The 17,311-nt window shown below is 38.8% G+C and overlaps 1 long non-coding RNA gene across 7 annotated transcripts in view; it reads left to right on the top strand.

Annotated features, from left to right (window-relative positions):
- Positions 1-17,311, top strand: part of LOC112428728 (uncharacterized) — a 74,684-nt gene that overhangs the window by 24,784 nt on the left and 32,589 nt on the right. For 4 of the 7 annotated variants that reach the window (XR_011626257.1, XR_011626255.1, XR_011626252.1 and 1 more), the window contains exons 3-6: positions 1,493-1,689; positions 2,707-2,841; positions 4,680-5,200; positions 8,104-8,155. This is a non-coding gene — a long non-coding RNA (uncharacterized lncRNA). The remainder of the gene's footprint in view (positions 1-1,492; positions 1,690-2,706; positions 2,842-4,679; positions 5,201-8,103; positions 8,156-17,311) is intronic. The other 3 variants (XR_011626254.1, XR_011626253.1, XR_011626258.1) reach the window with 3 other exon arrangements.

Genomic DNA, 17,311 nt, shown 5'->3' with positions numbered 1-17,311 from the left:
TGATTCATGTCTCTTCTACCTGTCACATCTCTTCCACTTCCCAGGACCCTCACAGTCTCATCCCATTATGATATCTGGCTTAGACTTGAAATCTAGGATCTTGGCATCCAAATTAGCTTAGATGAGGATAAAGTTTCTTGAATACGACTTACCTCAACCTATAGCCCTGTAAGCTATACAGATACATTTCTTTTCTGCTCACCTGAAAACTCAATATGCAGTGATGAGGCAGGAAGGAAAACAGCAATAGACATTGCCATTTAAAAAGAGAAAAACAGGAGGCACATCGCAATCACTGATGCATAGCATTTCTGAAAACCGGCCGGCTTCATTTTCCGGTATCTTTATTAAAAGTTGGTCATCTTCCCTGGGATCATATTTTCTGCTCTGTTAGCTCTCGGTTTCTCCCTCTGATTCATTCTTTTTCCATAAGAAAAGGCCTGTTTTTGCAGCTGAGCCGCTTTCTCTGCCTGGGCTTTCTGCCTGTTGTGAACATCTGTGTCCCTCTTAGTCCAAATAGTCAATGCTTACGGTGGTATAATACTCTTTTTCAAACATGTGGATTTCTTATGAATCCTATTGCAGTTCAGTCCATCAGACAAAGGCTATGTCCAAAAATCTCTTCAAGGCAGACTGCTCTCTACTTTATTTATTGATTTAAAAATTACTTCTGCATATATTTAAACATTACTTCTCTCCATGATCTCCCTTTCTTATCCCAACTACTTCACTCAACCTAGGTTTTGTGAAGGCTGGAAAGTTTTATTTTTCCATGTAGCAAGATCTGAGTCTCCTCTATATTTTAAATAATTTCTATTTATTTGTTGAATTATTTATTAATTTATTATAAACATATTTTCCTTTATATCCTTGAATATAGTTATCATGGCTACTTTAAAATGTTTGTCTGATTTGGCACAACCCCATCTCTACAAAACTATAAAAATTAGCTGGGTGTGGTGGTGCATGCCTCTAGTCTCACCTATTCGATGTGCTGAGGTGGGAGTATGGCTTGAGCCCAGGAGGTCGAGGCTGCAGTGAGCTATGATCGCACTACTGCACCCCAGCCCAGGGGAAAGAGTGAGACTGTGTCTCAAAAACAAAAAAATCTGATAATTTCAACATCTGGCTCACCTCAGATCAGTTCCTACTGACAATGTTGTCTCTGCAGTATGGGTCACATATTACTCTTCCTTTGTATGTCTAGTAATTGTGTATAGTATACTGAACATTATGAATGATACATTTTAGAGATGGTATATCCTTTTATATTCCTCTAAGGAGCTTTGACTTTTGCTTTGTTTGTTTTAACAGGCATTTAATTTGTCTGAACTCAATCTCCAAACTTATGCTCCCCTGGGTGGGAGGTAGTTAAAATCTCTGTTTTGTAATTCTACTCTCATTTGGGCTTATTGGAGCTATCCTGTGTATATAGTTCAAGGGAATATACAAAAAAAAAGTGACTCCTTTTCTCTGGCTCTCTCTATTTTAGAATATCTTTGATCTGCAGTGATCCTCTTCCTTCTGGTTCTTCCAGCCATGAAGATGGAGAGATTCTATTATAAGATTGTGAGTTTCCATCTGAGTCTTAGCGGCTTCACGTGATGCTGACTGGAGTCTGCTCGCAGGCAAAGAGCAGTAAGAGCATCCACTCTCTAACGGTTTCTACCTGGTTCAAGTATCTTTCCGGTACCCTCAAGAAGTTCTTCTTCAATCTTTTCCAGAGAGTAAAACTGTTATCTTTAGGAGGCTTTGTCAAATGGAAGCCACTCTGCCACTACTGGAAATAAAATCTCTTTTCTTGAATCTAAAGATAATTCATGCAGAAAAAGAGCTAGTCTCAAAACTAGGTTGGGATTGGGGTGCCTGGGGAAGAAAAGAGAGATAGTGGAGAGAAGAATATAATTTTTTACTAAATGTCTCAGTTTCCTTCTCATTAGTGAATATACATTTTTTGTACTTCAATTTTCGATGAGTTACAGGTTTTCAATCATGGTTTTTTATCTAGATTTTCCCACCTAGTACATGTTTCCTTGGGCAAGTAATTTAACATCCCTGAGTTCCACTTTCTTCATCACTGTGACATGGTTGATCATGCCCCTGTGACAAGGAGACGGAGATAATAGTAAATTGAGATTGAGTGACATCTGCAAAATTTTAGTAGTAAATTTTTTGGAATCAGTACTTCTATTTTTATGGTCTTTGTATAGCTTTGTTATGATATAAATGAATATAATTTTATGTAGCTATTGAAAAATAGTTACATTAAAATGTTCTGTAGAAATACCCTGGTCTAAAATCAGGTTTCTTTGCTAGGTAATAAAAATACTTCCCCCTGAGGCAGTTCTGGGAAACTATTATAATATTCCAAAATTGTACCTTTGCAGAATATAAAATAACTAATAAAAAGATTTTGTAATTGTAGTTCCTTATGAATTATGTGAATTACATTAAATATTTTTAAGAACATTTTCCTTGCATGAATAAAGCTTTTTATGAACTAATGTCTCAACTAGTGAGAAGGTTATGCTGATCTCAGCTTATACCAGCAGGTCACAGTGGCAACTACATTCTTAACTTTTAGAGGTATGAATTTGCTCTCTAGTACAATTTTTTATCTAAGTAATTTAAATATGATTCTGAGTCCCCACTAGCCTAGATGACAGAATGTGATTAATCGAGACTCCCTTCCTGATTTTACCTCAGAATGAAACAAGTCCACGCTGGGGTCGTACCTGTCTTGGCAAGTCCTGCTCCAATCCATCCATTTCTGCAGTCATCACCTTGGGCATCCTGTTCCAAAGAGGCATACAGCAGTGCTGAGAATAAAGCATTTATTATGTATGGTCATCTGTGCTGGGCACTGTGGGACACTGGGAAAAATAGAGTATAACTCTTGCCCTCTGTGAAGTACAGGAAAAATCTGGGCGTCAAAAATGTAAAATTTCCAGCCATTTGGCCATAGATGTTACTTTTAGTGTAACCACAACCAGTATCAAATGGAAATCTGGCTGTAAAAAAAAAAACAGAACTGTGAAACATTTAGAAAAGAGTAATGAAAACAGCAGAAAATTCAGTTCTCAGCAGAATCCTGTCAACAGAAGAAATTCTACTTCCACAAATTCCTTAGTTGAGAAAGGCGTGCAGAGGGCTTCCCAGGCCATCTATAAAACATGAAACCAAGAACAGAGCAGATGAAGAAAGGTTTCTATTTTCTTTCTGATTTAGCCTTAACTTGTGGTTTATGTTTTTTTTAAAAAAATGGTCTAAGCTCTTCTCGGGACCATTACGGGACTGTGCAGCTATGTGCTTGCACTAACATTGTTTATTTCAGAACATCTGTGCCATAATCTTTGGTCATGCCTGTGGAATATATGAGGTCATCTCTTTGGATGTTTATATAGCTGAGGAATAATCAAAACCAATGCACCAGGGATGGATATCCTTTCCCAGATTTTTAAACACTTTTGCTCTTTTCATATCACCTCTTAAGTCTGCTCAACTCAGCACTGTGGGCACGGTATGCTCTCAGCAAAATGGGTGTTGAACTAATTAATGAGTATAATCTGGCTCAACTTTTGCCAATCTCACCCTTCCTCCCTACACACACACACACACACACACACACACATACTGCAAAGCACAAGAGAAAGATAAGCAATATTGAATTACAATGAGCTGAGTTCTCTCTTAGCCTTGTCATTGCCTACTTCTGTAAACTTAGGCAAGCCTAACCCTCCATCTGTTATCAGGATGAGCTCTCTTTGCTCCTCTTGTTTTAAAGATACTTCTTTGACTTCTTATCATATACAGACATAGTCCAAAGACCTTTCATGTTGTAGCTGCTGCCTGCCTTTCCAGAATCACCTTTCACAATCCCATAAAAATGGGCCCTGCTGGTAGCTGCCCTGCACCACCTGCAGACCTTGCACTTGGACACATTCTCTTTCTCTTGCCTCCATGTTTTGGGGGCGCCTGGCTGAATGTTGTCACCTTGTCACTCCATCCTCCTCCTCCCTCAGCACCTCAAACACATCCTTATTGTCGCTGTAGAGTTGCAGCTGCAGTTGACCCAAAAGGAGCTCAGGGCCTAGAATAGAAGAAAATCATCAATACTGGAGTTAAGGATTGTAGTTTTGTTCAACTGGGAAAGACAATGACCCTCAGATGGTAGGGTCAGGGTATCCATTTGACATTAGGAATCAGGTTTCTTCTTGGATTGGCACCATTTGCCACCATCAAGATCTTTACCTACTTTAAGGTTGTTTGTTTGTTTTGTTTCCAGTCATGTCACCAGGGATCAACACAAGCAGGCCCTGTCTCCTGGTGGCAGTGCGGTGGCACATGACTGGTGTCTTGCTTTATGTAGGTGCTGTTGACTCCTTGAGTTCGCACCCTAGAGGCCACTCCCACAGAAGTAGTTTCTCCACCAGTGTCTTCTAGAAGCACACACCTAAAGTCGAATTCTTCTCAAAGTACCCCTCTGTGCAACTATTCCCTTTTTTACACTGCCCTTTTAGAAAAGATAATGATGGAAAGAATCAATAGAAACCCCAAATAGAGAAAAAGCCTGTAGTAGCATTGACAATCAGCCTTGAGGCATTGCTGTTTTCCAGAATGTAGGGGGATCACAATGAAGGCACACTGTCAAGAACTGACTCATCACTTTTCTTTCCTAGAAAGTGATCCAGAGTAAACGGACCAGAGGAGTATTTCACCAACATCTCTGAATTAGAGAGAGGCAAGGGTTACCTGTCAGAGTGGTTCTGGGAAGAGACGCAGAGCTACCTCATTGTCAGCAGGGACCAACATTTGTCAGGGACTTCTGAAGGAACAAGCAATCTTCATGAAACAGAAAGTTTAAATTGTGAGCTGGCCTGGCTTCTCAGTAATGGAAGAACAGTTTCCTAAAGCAACTGGACATCCTTCCACCCACCCCCAAGAGCGACAAGAATCTGGCCACAGTCACACCATGTATTTGGAATAGAGAACGAGAAAACCAGACGAGGAAGGTGACCTTATGCCCTCTATGTTCAACATACCCAGGGGAGAAAACTTGAAGAGATGACACTTCCTAACTAGACTGCTCTTGATCTCAACCTCCTCACACCTTTAGCGACGCATGGCTGAACAGGCAATGCTGTTCATGCCACCAGGCTTTGACTTTGAGACCAAAAAGGAGAATTCTAGCAGCAACCAGGTAAACCCACACAGACTGTTTTGAAGGACACAGCAGCTAGGACAGAATCATGTGTGAGTTAGAAAACGGTGGCCTTATGGGCAGATGCAACCCTGCACCAGTCATCATAGCTTAACACAAAGATCAGGGGTTAACTTTCAGCCTTACTCTGCGGCCTGCTGGGTGCCTTTGTGCAGGGTGGCCCTGCTGGGAAGCACCTGTCCTGTCCTTTTTCTAAAATACGTAAACAGGAAAAAGAAATGCAAGACAGGGCCTATCAAAAATTCATTAGCATAAAAGTAGGAGACAAATGTCGCTCACGAGAGATACAATAAGAATATATCTTCACAGGTGATCTACTGCAGGTGACTTTTTGCATTTTTATTATACAAGCAATTATTCATTGCAAAAAATAAAAATAATTAGAAAGGGTGATCAGAAAAAAGAAGAAAAAGTCCGTGGTCTCATCTATGCGATAAACCACTTCAATATTTTCCCCGTCATCTCTTGGATATTTATTAGTTGAAATTCTACTGTAAAAAGGAGCTTTCTATTTATTTCTCTTTATTTACTTACTTATGTCATCATGGACTCTGATTCTTTTATTCTCATGGATTATAGAATCACTATTGCTGTTTTTTTGGTGCTCAAACCTTGGCAGGTTTGGTCGTCGGAAGCCTCTTCCATCAGGCCCTGGCCTCATCACTTTTAGAGCATGTCCTGACGTTCTGGCACAGCAAGGTGCTTCAGCCTCATCTCATCCTTCCCAGGCCAGCCCCGAAATTAACCATCTCTCCAAGGAGCCCTCCTGTTAACATCTCCATGTATTTTTTTTCCAGTTGTTTTTTGTTTTGTTTTGTTTTGTTTTGTTTTTTTCTAGGACTACTTCTAGGCTCCTGGCTTGAATTTAAAGACAGTTCAGACAGTTCTTAGCTTGTCAGGTGAGTGAGGTGGGCAGGTTCCTTGGAGAAACCTCTAGATGAAGAGGGCATCCTGAGGGGAGAAGCAGCACAGGGGATGCACCTGAGCCAATGAGAAGCCCTCTCAGCACAGGGGAGAGGCAACAAGGGGTGAACAGGAGTCTGTCAAGAATCTGTCACTCTCTGGGCTCCGGAGAGCAAGAGATTACTAACAAAGCGTAAAGAACCTTACACTGAAAACAGTTATAGAGCATAAAGGTTTGAGCAGTGCAGACGGACAGCCCCTACTGGCAGGCTGTAATAGCCTCGGAGAAAGACTTAAACTTGAAGTCCCACTTCATTACAAACCTCAGTGGAGATTCGGGGCTGTGGGGCTTTGCTGATGTGTGGTTGCAGGTGACTGTGGTTGGTGTCTGCTGCATGTTGGAAAGAACTGCAGGGTTCCATGAAAGCGCTCCAACTTCCATGGGAGTTGGGAATGAACCACAAAAGTGGAGGCAGGCGCGGTGGCAGAGTTCTACAGAAGCCAACTGACTGGGGTACACTCGTGACTACATCTCGGGCACTTCCCATAATCCTGGGAAGATGTTTGCAGAGGGCAGAGGCCTTGTCTGAATGAGAGGGGCAAGAACCAATTAAATCTTAGTTATTACAATTAATGGAACTACATTAACACCCACAGAATTGTAAGGATAGAAACTTAGAAGACAGATTGAGGTATCCATTTTTCAAATCTACCTCCCCCAGGCCAGTCCCACCTTGCAGAGAACAATTATGAATGTTTCCATCTAGACCACTGGTTCTCAATTAGGCGTGATTTTGTCTTCTTGGGGGACATTTGGCAACGTCTGGAGATATTTTTGCTCACCACGATGAAAGGATGCTCCTGGCAGCTAGCAAATAGAAGCCAAGGATGCTGCTAAAATGCACAGGATAGCCCCACAAACCAAATAATTATCTGGCCCAAAGTGTCAATAGTGTCCGGGTTGAGAAACCAGGTTCGAGATGCGTGAATCTCTTTGGTTTGGAAAATATGTTTATACATTAAAAACATTAATGTACTTTGTCTAGTATAGATGCCGCAAATTGTTTACAGTTTGTTTGTTTTTTGCACTTAATTATATTTTTAAAACTATGGAAATATAATTTTTATATATTTAAATCTATCAATGTTCAGTTATGTCAGAAAACATTATTTCTGTTTTTGATATGGTTTTTGCTATAGTCTAAAATTGTATAAATATTCAATTTTGTATAAAATTGTGTAACTATTCTTTTGATGCTTTTATACCTTTATCTTTTACTTTCAGCCATTCTGGAATTTATTTTATGGCAGGGTAGACTGTAGGAATCTCAATTTATTATTTTCTTCTTAAATAGCCAGTTGTTCCAACAATATATGCTGGGAAGCCCTATCCTTTATCCACTTTGCACTTTTTGAAAGAGTAAAATTATCATATTCTGAATCCAAATATCCAGTTAGAACTGTTTCTGGGATTTCTATTTTCTTCTATTGGTCTATAATAGTCTGGTAACAGGTTCATTGTACCTTTATTGATACAGATAATAATTGTAGGAACGTCAAAGAACAATCACATTGATAGCTTGATTAGGAAGGTCAAAGAACAATCACATTGATAGCTTGATTAAGAAGGTATTTGCTATGTTAATTTAGGGAGAATTGGTGTTCTTACCATAGTGATTCTTTTTATCTAGGAACGTTGTTTCTCTATTCTTTTATGTCTGTTAATAGAGTTTAATAGTTTTTTTCAAATATGTTCTATATATTTCCTTTAAATTTATTGCTAAATATTTTATATTTTGGTATATTTATATTTTTCCCTCATATCTTGATAGCTTCTATTTTATATACTTTCTTAAAATGTCATTTTGTAACTGGCTTCCTTAATTGTCACTGTTGTTAACAAGTTTTCAATGGATTTTGTGTTAGTTTCCAGCAATCATGTCAAATTACTATAATTGTTCCTTTCTCTTTCCTATTAGTGCTCAGGGGATCATCTTCAATCTTGGGAATTAGAAACTCTGAAATCTTGATGTAAGTAAAAAATTCAGAGACTAGACTTGTCTGGTAATATCTTAAGAATATGCAATGAATTTAGGACGTCTGTTGTCATTATCTGCTGTATTTCCTGAATATGGAAAATGCTACACTTCTAGATTACTTTCTAAAACTGAGGTATCATTTATACCTATCGAAATGCACAGATATTAATTATATAGTTCTATGAGTTACATATATTCGTGTGAGCACCACAATAAAAAAAATAGAACATTTGTATCATGCCAGAAGGTTCTTCCACACATAGGCAACCACTGTTCTAATGTCTACCACTACAGATTAATTTTGCCTGTTTTACTATTTCATGTAAATGGAATCATATGGTATGTCATTTTTGGTTTTGGCTTATTTTTTAAATATACTGTTTCTGAGATTCAACCAGATTGTCTCACATATCAGCTCCTTCCTTTTTATTGCCAAGTAGTGTTCTATTGTGTAACTATATCAAATTTTTTAATTCATTCTTCTGTGGGTGAACATTTGTGTTGTTTACAAATTTTTGATTATTATAAATATAGCTGCAGCAAATATTTCTGGACAACTCTTTAGGATGCCTGTTGTCATTATTTGAAAATATGTTCAAAACCATGAACATGTTTTCATTTCTTTTAGGTAAATATCTAAGGGTGGAAATCCTGGGTCATAGAGTAGGTATATATTTAACTTTATTTAAAAACTCCAGTTGCCCACAGTCTTTGTGCTAAATTTTATAACATTTTAATTTGGTAAATTTGAAAGTTACAGGAAAGTTGCAAAAAATAGTGCAACACATTCATGTACACCCTTTAAATGTAAGAGTGTACACCCTTACATTTAAATGTACACCCTTTAAAACTTAAACTATTGATTTTCATCAATTTACTATTCTTTGAAACCATTAGTAAATTGGTTAAATTTTGGTAACTCTTAAGAACAATAATTTACTAGAGAACATTTATTAAAACCAAGAAATTTAATAATGATATAACATCATTTTCTAATACAAAGTCCACAGGGTGATTTGATCAATTGTTTCAATAATGTCCTTTATAGCTTTTTTATTTTCCAAATCCAGGATCTTATCCAAGGTCACAAATTGCATTTACTTGTCATGTCTTGCGTGTGTCTTCTCTCATCTGGAAATTTCCTCAATCTTTGTCTTTCATGGGTGGCATTTTCTTTTCATTTTTTAAATTTCAATCATTTTAAGAAAACAGGAGGTTTTTGGTTACAGGGATCAATCATATAGTGGTGAAGTCTAGGATTTTAGTGCACCCATAGCTCAAGTAATGTACATGGCACTCAATAGGTAGTTTTTCGTCCCTCATCCCACTCCCACCCTTCCTCCTTCTGAGTCTCCAAGACTCAGAAGTATGGCATGCCAGAGTGACATAAGTACCATTATGCCACTCTGTATGCCTTTGTGTACCTATAGCTTAACTTCCACTTATAAGTGAGAACATGCAGTATTTGGTTTTCTATTCCTGAGTTGCTTCACTTGGAACAATGGCCTTCCGTTTCATTCATGTTGCTGCAGAAGACATTATTTCATTCTTTTTTATAGCTGAGTGGTATTCCACAGTATACATATACCACATTTTCTTTATCCACTCATCAGTTGATGGACACTTGGGTTGATTCCATATCTTTGCATTTGTGAATTGTTCTGCAATAAACATATACATGCAGGTATCTCTTTTATATAATGAATTCTTTTCCTTTGGGTAGATACCTAGAAGCAGGATTGCTGGATTGAATGGTAGATCTAATTTTAGTTATTTGAGAAATCTCCATACTGTTTTCTGTAGAGGTTGTACCAATTTACATTCCCACCAGCAATGTATAAGCATTCTTTTTTCACCACATCCACACAAACATCAGTTGTTTCTTGACATTTCATTAATGACCATTTTGGCTGGGGTACGGTGGTATTTCATTATGACTTTAATGTGCATTTCCCTGATGATTAGTGATGTTGAACATTTTTTCATGTTTGTTGGCCATTTGTATGTCTTCTTTTGATAACTGTCTATTTATATCCTTTACCCACTTTTTAATGGGATTTGTTTTTTCTTGCTTATCTATTTGAGTTCCTTGTCGATTCTGGATATTAGTCCTTTGTCAGATGCATAATTTGCAAATATTTTCTCTCATTCTGTAGTTGTCTGTTTACTCTAATGATTATTTCTTTTTTTGTGCAGAAGCTTTTTAGGTTAATTAAATCCCATTTATTTATTTTTATTTTTGTTGCATTTGCTTTTGGGATCTTAGTCATAAATTCTTTGCCTAGGCCAATGTCTGGGATGGTTTTTCCTAGGTTTTCTTCTAGAATTTTTATGGTTTCAGGTCTTAAAGTCTTTAATCCATCTTAAATTAAATTTCGTATATGGTAAGAGATAAGGATCCAGTTTAATTCTTCTGTTCTTCTGCATGTGACTAGCCAATTTTCCCAGCACCATTATTGAATAGGGTGTCTTTTCCCCAATTTATATTTTTGAATGCTTTAATGAGTGACCTTTTGTTTTTTAAGAGCACAGATCATTTATTTTATAAATATCTCTCCGTTTGGGTTTGTCTGATGTTTTATCATGATTGGATTCACATTATTTATTTTTGACAGGAATATTATGGAAATTATGTTGTGTCTTCACTGGTATATCATATCAGGAGATACACATTGTGGCTTGTCCCAATATTGATGCTGTTAACGGATATCTTCCAGATTTCTCCACTGTAAAGTTACTAATTTTCCCTTTGTGATAAATAAGAAATGTCTTTGTAACTATTCTGTTCATTATCATGTTTTCATCTATAATGCTTTGCATCATTGATGATTTTCTGACATCATTCCTTCTATATTTATCAGTCCTTATTCTATATTCAATATATAGACACTTCCATCAGCCCAGGAAGCTCCTCCATGCCTCTTCCCAGCCTGTCTCCTCTGCAGAGACAACTCTTCCTTTCATTGTTTCCACTGCAGCAGGTTATTCTCCAACCGTCTCTCTCATTATCTCTCTCTCTCTCTCTCTCTCTCTCTCTCTCTCTCTCTCTCTCTCTGTGTGTGTGTGTGTGTGTGTGTAATCATGGATTCTTATTTAATTGAATGAGTTGTAATACATTATTATCATTCTTTGTTTTGATTCTCGAATTGCCAGACTTGGGAAGTAGGACTCCTTCAAGCTAGTTGCTATGTCTTTTTTAAATGTCCTCACAATACTTTGAGCAGTTCTTTGCTTTTTGTCACAATATCATATTTTAGGCTCATTATGAAATTTTCTTGCCCAGATCTGGAATCAACCGCTTCTCAAACTAGCCCCTTATCATAGAGAATAAAATTTAAAAACCAAGGTTTAGTGCTAGCTATGCCCATTGCTTCTCATATGTCATTGCTTCTAGGCCTTTTCAATGGACAGAGCTTAATAATGTATACATACATATGCATGTATGTTGTTGGTATGTATATATAAATATATTTCTATATGTCTCTATTGAAAGCCATGAGCTCATACGTAAATAAATTGAAATATTTGCCATATTTAAAGATGTGAAATGATGGCAGTGGTGGGCCACCTGGAGTGGCCACTGCCATCATGCTGACTGCAGCAGGGAGGTACAGCCAGGACTGCACACTCTGTGGAGCAGGCAGGAGCCAGGGACAAGCAGGAGCCAGGGACAAGCATGATCTCTGCCCTTTCTGACTTGGGGTGGAAGCTCTCAGGGTGCTGCTGCAGCCACCCAAGCCACGGCTGTGGACCTGGACATCGCTGTGCTCTTGGGGCCTGGTAGCAGGCAGGAGCCCTACCCTCCTGGTCACAGCTGCAGCCACCCAAACTGTGGCTGTGGACCCAGGCATTCCCACACTTTGGGGGCCCATGAAGGCCTCCCCTATCCTCACAGGCTTGCAAGTACCTGCTTCCACTGCCTGGCTTCTTCCTGCTGTCAGTGATTGCTCTGTTTTTAGAGCAAAGGCTGGGCTGAGCCTGGGTGCTGTCACGGCCTGGCCAGGTGTGTGCATGCTCAGGACAGTGCTGACACACCAGTCCCCTGCTTCCTCACCCCCTCTGGACTTTGGGATCTGATGAGCATGGGAGGAAAGTCAAGGGGGGACTGAGGGCAACTTAGCGCTGGCCTGCAGGCACCTCTTGGCATGAACAGCCTAGGCACCATGAACAGCAGCGAGAGGCAGACAGGCTCCTGGGCAGAAGGGGGCAAGTCCCCAGAGAAGCCCCCCTCAGGCCAGGGAGGACATGAAGGTTTGGGGCCAGGCTGCCAGTCCCGTGGACTGGAGTGGGAACTTGTGGTGCCTTTTCTGGGCCCACTCATGGCCACCCATGGACCAATTGGTGTGTACTTCCTCCCCTCTTAGGCCCATCAAAGCCCTAGGCTCAACCAGAGCTGGGCAGATGTCAGGATGACCTGCTGCAGAAAGCAGCTACCCACCCCCGGGCCTCCTCTCTGCTGAGAGCTACAGAGATTATGGAATGACCTGCCTGCAGAGAGGAGCAACCCACTCCAGGACCCCCTCTCTGCTGAGAGGTGCAGACATGATGGGATGACCTGACTAGGGAAAGCAGCAACCCACTCATGGGTCTCCTCTTCTAGGAGCTAAACACTCGTTGGGACACCCTGGTTGTGGAAAGGAGCTGCCCCTTGCAGGAGACTAAACTGTTCTATTGCTCAGTAAAGCTCCTCTTCATCCTGCTCACCTCCCCCACTTGTCTGCATACCTCATTCTTCCTGGTTGCAGGAGAAGAACTCAGGACCCATCGAGTGGCAGAGCCAAAAGAGCTGTAACACCAACAGGGCTGAAACATGCCCCTTGCTTGCCACGTTGAAGGTGAAGAGGAGATAAGAGCTGTGGCCCTTTGGGGAGCTCATACCTGGGAGCTCCCTGTGCCAGGGCCATGACTCCCTCTTTGGGGCCTTGCAATTCCTGGCATCTTCAAGCTTCTGGGTGCCACTGTGTTCCCCTGGGCCAGCCATGGAAGCTGCTTGTGGTGCACCTGGTCTGGCCACAGCCTTGCAGAGAGCTGGTGCCTGCGCTGGCACCTGGAGCTGCCCGCCCCACTGCAGCAGCCAGTATATCTGACTGAGGGCAGTGGCCGGACCCCATGCTCACTTACACATCTCTCACCATTTCATGCCTGACTTGCCCTTGATAGGCATAGCACCCAGGTCGGTAGCATGAGCCAAGCACAGCCTCCCAGGCTGTGGGCAAAACGAACCCAGTGGGCCTGAGCAAAACTCAGGCAAAGGCACCACCGGCTACAAAGGTTTTCGGCCATAAAAATGACACCCAAAGATCCCGTATCACTACTATTGATATATATGTTCAATTTAATCCCAATCAAAATTCCTTAATACATTTAAAACAGCTGCTTTACAGTCTTTTGTGAGCTGATTCCAACATCTGAATGATCTTAAGGTCAACTTATGGTGACTATTTTTTGATTATGAGTCTACGCTTTATATTTTCTTTCCATATCTATATTCATATTGGACATTGTGGATGATACAGAGATTTTGATTTCTATGTCTTCCTCCATAAAGTGTTGGTTATTTTTCTGGCAGATAAACTACTGTCAAATCACCGTAACTTGAGGATTTTCGGTGTTTCACTTTACTAAACAGGTGTATGGAAAGCCCAAGTCGTTTGGTAAACCTCTCAACTTTTGACAGGCCACAAACTCCAAATTGGATCTCCTGTGGTAGGCAGTAAAGTTTCTGCACAGTTCTTTCAGCCTTGCAGCTGTTGTTGGTGAGCCCCCTGAAGTCTCCCCTGTGCATGTGCAATTTGGATTGGCCAAGGTTTAAAGGGTGTCTATAAGCTAATTTGGGGACTTTCTCTGAGGCTCTCTTCATTCTAGGATTCCCCTCTTTAAATTTCAGCCACTCTGGCAGCACCAAACTTCATCTCTTGACACCACATGCTAATAATACTGTTTGAGATGTCACATGAACTGGAAAGTACCTCAGGGGAAAAGTCATCTAAAAAGGTCTCATCCAGGAGTAGGGTTCACTTATTTCAAGAGTTCAATCCTCTCCAGTTTCTTTCCACATTTTGTCATGCTCCAATATCTTCAAATAATTGGTTTTTAAGAAATACTATGTCCAGAGTTTGTAATCCTTATCTGTGGTGGTGTATCCGGAGTTGGTTCCTTCTCATGGGTTCTTGGTCTTGCTGACTTCAAGAATGAAGCTGTGGACTTTTGCATTGAATGTCACGGTTCTTAAAAGTGACACACACCCAAAGAGTGAGCAGCAACAAGATTTAGTGAAGAACAAAAGAACAAAGCTTCCACAGCATGGAAGGAGACCCAAGTGGGTTGCTGCTGGTGGCTGGGGTGGCCAGCTTTTATTCTCTTATTTGTCCGTGCCCACGTCCTGCTGAGTGGTCCATTTTACAGAGCGCTGATTGGTCCATTTTACAGAGCACTGATTGGTCCATCTTACGGAGTGCTGACTGGTCCATTTTGCAGAGCAGTGATTGGTCCATTTTACAGAGAGCTGATTGGTCCATTTCACAGAATGCTGACTCGTCCATTTTACAAACCTCTAGCTAGCCACAGAGCGCTGATTGCCGCGTTTTCACAGAGCACTGATTGGCACATTTTACAAACCTCTAGTTAGCCACAGAGCACTGATTGGTGCATTTTACAATCCTAGCTACAGAGTGCAGATTGGTGCATTTTACAATCCTCTTGTAAGACAGAAAAGTTCTCCAAGTCCCCACCCGACCCAGAAGTCCAGCTGGCTTCACCTCTCAGTGAGGAGGGGGACAATTAGTCTAAAAAAGCTTTCTCACCATTATAAGAAGCAAAACTTGCCTAAAATTTTTTTGAACAATTATTATTGAAGGGAAACAAAAATATTCTCTCTCAATAAAGTGCAATGAATATTCTTCCTTTATCACTATCAAAACACAGATTATATGATAAACAACATAAGCATTATCAAGTTAGCTTATAATACATGTGCTACTGATAACTTTACCCCAGTTGAGACATTTTTGAACCCAGAGAACTCATTCAAATAATCTTGACTCCTCCATGTGAGATCTCAAGATTCTGTGACAAGAGAATTAAGAAAAAGTTTCCACTTAAATCTAGGATCTCTCAGTATCAGAGCACTATTGTTATTTCCAGAATATTGCAAAATAATAGTTATGATAATGCATAGCCAGTGTTTAATATATTTCACAATGTAGAATCCTCTTTAAAATCATGTAATAAAATATAATTGGTCATCATGTATTATTCTAATTTAGTGTTTGAGTGCAAATAATTTTATCTAGAGTCTGTGTGTTTACCTTCATAAACTAAATGGGTCTGTGGTTCTTACCTTTGGGTGATCTTCGTCAGATTTCTCTATGAGACTAGTGTTAGCTGCACAAAATGATGACAATTCCCTGTTCTCTGCAAGAGTTTAAGTATTAGAAAAATCATTCATTCTTTGAAGAGTTGAAACATTGCACCTATGAGACTGTCTGGCTGTTTTTTTTTCCTAAGAGTTAGTTCGATGATGGGTTTTTCAAATTTTCAAAGTCATTGGTCTATTCAGGTTTTCTTCCTCATCAATAAATTTTAGTTCATAACTCCCTTGAAAATCATATGCTTCACCAAAATCATCAAATCTATTAGCATAGATTTCCATATGGTAGTCTCTTATGATTTGGTATTCCCATTTGCATCTTGGGTTATAGCCACCTTCCTAAGGTGTATTTGTGTTTAATTAAGGTTTTTATGTTAGAACTCAGAACTCAGAATGGTCATGTTCTTCCGATTATTCTATTTATTTGGGGGAGTTGTTTCTTTTGTTTTGTTTTGTTTTTCAAAGATCCAGCTTTTGTATGTGTATACTCTAAATTAGTTGGTTTTCCAATTTATTAAAGTCTATGTTGCTATTAAGTCCTTGCTCCTTTTTTCATATATTGATTTAATTATGCATTCTCTGACTTCTATGGAGTACTGATTTCAATTATTTTAATTCCTTTTCATTTTACAATAAATACAGTTAGCGCTCTAAATTTTCCAGTGAATTTAGCTTTGGTATGCTTTGTCTTAATTTTTCTGTTATTTCCAAGATGGCTTATTTGTACATTATAAATTCCATTAAATCATTATTGAAATGTTGTGGGTGAAAATTATTAACATGAATAGTTGCCAAAGATAATTTAAGTAAAAATATTAGGTTATAATCTAGCATCTACAAAATTATCTTATTTTTATTCATTTATTCATTAATTCAATAAGTATTAGCAATTATCCACTATGTAGTAAGCCTGTTAAAAATGCCTTTTTTGTGGGTAGATATACATACATATATATATGAAATGTATAGAGAGATTGATATATAAGAAAAATTATATTAAACATATTTACATAAAGGTAAAGAGAAAAGATACGGGGAAAAAAGTATTAACCCAGACATGGTTATGTGCATGTGGTAGAATTATTATTATTGTTTTTGATATTTTTTCATTTGGTTATTTCTATTTGCTAATTTTCAACAGCTAAAAGATAATGGATATTTAAATATTGTTGTTGATTTTTTTAAATGTGGTTCCTCTCTGACACAGTATTTATATTTCAAGGAATTTTGTCTGAGAAAATAATGCAGCATGTTGCAAAAATTTAGGAATAAAGCCACTTGGCGCAAAGTTACAAGTAAATAAGAAAAGCATAATTTCTGTCCAACAATAGGCAATGGATAAAATGAATAGTGGGATGTCTATACATTGTATTATGTCCTCATTATATTACAAAACATACTTATGTGCATTGATATATTTTCATAACTACATACTCTTAAGTGAAGAAAGCTGTAAAATATATAGAGAGAATGGTTATACTTAAAAATCAAACATATAATTAGGTACTCATAAAAATATCTGGAATTTATGTAATACAATTTTAGCTATTTATTTCTGAATTATAATATTATGGATTGCTTCTACTCATTTATTAATGCTTATTTTTGTTATTTTACAATAAACTTGCATTCCTTGTATTTTTTTAAAGAGTTGCAAAGGCTAAATAAGTAGTGGCAAAAATTAGGGGGCTGCCAGTAACTGGCTTTTGAAAGAATGTTACTCATTTAACCTCTATTTTAAGAAATTTAATATTTTTTCTGGAAACTATAATAAAATTA

This window comes from Macaca nemestrina, chromosome 7, assembly GCF_043159975.1.
Source record: "Macaca nemestrina isolate mMacNem1 chromosome 7, mMacNem.hap1, whole genome shotgun sequence".
Lineage (NCBI taxonomy): Eukaryota > Metazoa > Chordata > Mammalia > Primates > Cercopithecidae > Macaca > Macaca nemestrina.
The sequence above is the reverse complement of the archived record's forward strand: the minus strand, read 5'-3'. Positions and strand labels throughout refer to the sequence as shown.